The 4,226-nt window shown below is 47.5% G+C and overlaps 1 pseudogene; it reads left to right on the top strand.

The window, feature by feature from the left end:
- The first annotated feature begins 2,957 nt into the window (after positions 1 to 2,957).
- On the top strand, positions 2,958 to 3,360 carry LOC123594421 (annotated as a pseudogene).
- The last annotated feature ends 866 nt before the right edge of the window (positions 3,361 to 4,226 follow it).

Below are 4,226 nucleotides of genomic sequence, written 5' to 3'. Positions count from 1 at the left end.
TTCTGTAATTACTAATGAGTTTGAACACTTCTTCATGGACGTCATTCTAAGTGCTGCCCTTGGTAGTGAGCTCTTTGTTACTACAAGGGAAAATCAAGCACTATCAAAGATTCCCGAAGAAAGGCCTTGGGCTGCACGTCTACATCCTTAGCAAAAAGCAAGCACAGTCAGGATGTCTATCTATTTTGCAAAGAACACTCTAAAACCCAATACAACAAGAGTTTCAACTCTACCTCCCAAATCATGTATCATTTGGCTGCTAGAAACTCATCAACGGAACCTGTGGAAGAAGTCAAAATTCCCTGGTGTTCTTCGCTTAATGAACATAAAACTGTCAGAATAGCCATGTCCCCTGCCCCATTGACCCCAGTTAACACACCCAAGGAAGTATGTGTCCCAGGATTAGCTCATAAATGAAGCTCAACTTTCATATGCCACACCCTCCCTTTCTAGACCCGTTCCACATGCTCTCAGCCCACAGTAGAAGGCAGGTTTTTAGCTGCATCTTCTTCTCCGGTCTAAGCAGCATGGTTTGCCAAATGGGCAAAAGCTTAGGATCAAGCAGACAAAGCTCTGAAGATTATCCATTTCACCTTTATTAATTGTATAAGCAATTATATTCAGAGACTGCGATAAGGTTTATGCTGGAAGGAAGAACAGAGTGTTGGAGTGCACAGCAGAAGATCGCTTGACCTGGTCTGGGAAACGAGAAACGGGAGCAGATGAGACAGAAGGAAGGTTCCTTGGAGGCATATCGCTTGAACTGAAACTAGAAGATCAAGTAGAAGCGTACCAGAAGGATTGGGGGAGGGAGCCAAAAAGAACAGCATGTGCACATTCCAAAAACTTACAGGTAGCTCACTGTGGCTTACAATGAGAGGAGGAAGGTGTGATAATAGACATTAGCGCTTTTTGCCAAATATCCCAGTTTCTCTCCTACCCCATTGTTCTGAGTGCATGGTAAGATAGCAATTCCTGTCCCCCTTGTCGTGCCCAGGGTTGGCCGATGAACTGTGAACAGAAGGGATGCCTGTCATTACCAGGCTCATCATTTCGCTGCCAGAGTAAGAGCCACCAGGTTATCTTTCCTCTGCCGTGGTGACAGGCAATGGTCCAGGTGAGGGAGGCTCCATCAAGCCTTTGTCCCAGAATGGAGATGAGGTAGAGCAGAGTCCCTGCTGACTTGCAATAGACAACTAGCTGGGTGAGCAATAAATTTCTGTTATTCTATATCATGAAGGTTTGGGGTCTGTTTGTTACTGTGGCATAACCTAGCCTATCCTGACTAATACAGAAGGGAAGGGTAGCAGCAGTAGGCATGGAGCTACAGAGGCAAACATGGGCCTAATCACAATTAACTTCTTAAGCCATGCTAAGACACTTTACCTTGTGGTTATTATGCCCTGTTCTGCAGAACCATTGGTGCCTCAGGGAAGATAAGACACAGAATATTCAGGGACCCAGGCCTCTGTCCCCCACTTCGATAGAACATTTTTCTGCCTTTACCCATTATGCGTTAGGGTTTATTGAAATATTTCATTTTTAAAACAGGGCTTCACTGGCAACAACGACAAAAATGAATGAAAACCCCAGGTGAGGGGAACGGTTGAGCACCCGACTCTCGATTTCGGCTCAGGTCATGATCTCACGATTTGTGGGTTCGAGCCCCGCGTTGGGCTTGTGCTGACAGTGGGGAGCCTGCTTGGGATTCTCTCTCTCCATCTCTCTCTGCCCTCTCCCGACTCGTGTGCTTGCTCTCCCTCTCTCAAAATAAATAAACATTAACAAATTTTTAAACCCCAGGTGAATCGTGATGAGACTTGATTTTAGAAAGATTGCTCTCGATAACTCTTTGGAGAATGGATTGTAAACAGGCAAGGCTGGAGGGAAAGAGATCACTTGGGAAGCTACTACAGGAATCTGGATGAGAGATATAGTGAATTGAACAAGGGAAGTGGCAGTGGGGGTGAGAAAAGTGAATATATTTGAAAAAATATTTAGGGGACAGAGTCCACAGACTTGGTGGTAGATGGGCTGTGAGGAGTGAGAGAGAGAAAGGCGTCAGTGATAACTCCAAGATTTCTGCCTTGGACTGAATGTCAGTACCATTCCCTAAGGTGGGAATCACAGGAGAAGAAGCAGGTTAGCTGATGAACTCACTTTTGAATACGTTGATTGCCCCAGACCTGTGAAACAGTCAAGGAGGAAAGAATCTCATGAGAGAGGTCTGGGTTCAAGGAGCCCCAGTTCCATTGCTTTGTGGGAACTTGAGCAATTCCACCCCTCGAGCCCCAGTTTCCTCATCTGTAAAATGGGCTAAGAATATTCAGCTTCATTATCTTGTTGGTTTTATCAAATGCCAGTGTTTGTTTAAGAAGCTGCTAGGAAGGGGCGCCTGGGGGGTTCAGTCAGTTAAGTGTCCAACTCTTGGTTTGGCTCAGGTCATGATCGCATGGTTCATGAGATCAAGCCCTGCGTGGGGCTCTGAGCTGACCGTGTGGAGCCGGCTTCGGATTCTCTCTCTCCCTCTCTCTCTTTGCCCCTCCCCTGCTCTCTCTCTCTCTCTTAAAATAAATAAACATTTAAAAAAAAGGTGCTGGGGCGCCTGGGTGGCGCAGTCGGTTAAGCGTCCGACTTCAGCCAGGTCACGATCTCGCGGTCCGTGAGTTCGAGCCCGGCGTCAGGCTCTGGGCTGATGGCTCAGAGCCTGGAGCCTGTTTCCGATTCTGCGTCTCCCTCTCTCTCTGCCCCTCCCCCGTTCATGCTCTGTCTCTCTCTGTCCCAAAAATAAATAAACGTTGAAAAAAAAAATTAAAAAAAATAAATAAATAAATAAATAAAATAAAAAAAAATAAAAAGAAGGTGCTATGGAAATTCTCAAATGCCACATGAATGATAATAAGTAGGCGCTCAGCCATTTCTACTCCTCCAGCGTGGTGCGATTTTCCGGCGGAGGTATGACACTCACAATTGCAGACGTGACTGAGGCTGATGTAAATCTGAAGGCCTACCCCCTCGTAGACACCCACCTCACCAAGAAAGCCCTGGCCCTTGTTCGGCAGTCCTGTAACTACAAGCAGCTTCGGAAAGGAGCCAGTGAAGCCGCCAACCCCCTCAACAGGGGCATCTCTGAGCTCACGCTGACGGCCGCATACCCAGAGCCCCTGGAGATGACCCTGCACCTTCTGCTGCTGGGGGAGGATTAAGAATGTGCCCTGTGCGTTCATGCACTCTGAGCAGGCCCTGAGGCAGGCCTGTGGGGTCGCCAGGCCTGTCATCATCTGTTCTGTCACCATCGGAGAGGGCTTACGGCTGAAGCAGCAGTCCGTTCAGCAGTCCGCTGAGAGCCTCTTGGTCTAAAACCGGTGGCCTCTGCTCCACTCGTCACTGAGTCCTCAACCTGGGGTCGTGTATCATATTGTGTGTGTTAGCGCGTAGTATCTCCAGCTGCCCTCTCTCGCTGTGTGATAGCACTGAATCTGGTTTTTGCATACCTGTATTGTTTTTGTTTTGTTTTATAGGTTGTTGTCCATATAGTACCCACACACACACACACACACCAATCTCCCTCTCTACTCTCTCTCGGTCTCTGCCATTTTATCCTCCCTTTTGAGAAACAATCACATGTCATAACAGGTGGAAGCAGAGTGATGACACCATTCAAAGGCAGGGAAGAGCCAGGAGAGAGATTTGGTTCCAGCTTTCAAGCGCTAACTTCCTGTTGTGTGGGGGCATGTTGGAAGTAAACGCTGTTCGCTTTGTCTCCCTTGTGCCTAGAGTACAAAATCCTTCCATACATGTCTGCTCTCTAGGGGTTTATGTACCATTCGGGGAGAAAAGCATATATCCCGTGAGGTTGCTAGGTGTATGTCCAAGTGTCATTTGCTAATATGCCCCTGCTTTCTGCTTTGGAGATGTGATATTATTCCCCCCCCCCGTTCCCCAACTCCCAACTGTGCCCCTGAGGGTGGCAGGGCAGCAACATACCAAAGAGATGTGCTGGAGAATCCCAGAAACTGCCTGGCTGAGTTAGACATGGGACAGTTGACTTAGGTCTTGAAAGAAAGAGTCAAGAGTGGCAAGAAAAAAAAAAGGGTCAACTGGTACTGGAATGAAGAAGTCTGGGCAAATCATGGAGACTTGACTGGAAGCTATAACAGGATGCCGGAATCCAAAGGAACATCCTCTCTAGTGGATGGAGATTTCTTCAGGGGGTACTTGGTACC

The sequence above is a fragment of the Leopardus geoffroyi genome, chromosome X (genome assembly GCF_018350155.1).
Source record: "Leopardus geoffroyi isolate Oge1 chromosome X, O.geoffroyi_Oge1_pat1.0, whole genome shotgun sequence".
NCBI lineage: Eukaryota > Metazoa > Chordata > Mammalia > Carnivora > Felidae > Leopardus > Leopardus geoffroyi.
This window is presented reverse-complemented; position numbering and strand designations above follow the sequence as displayed.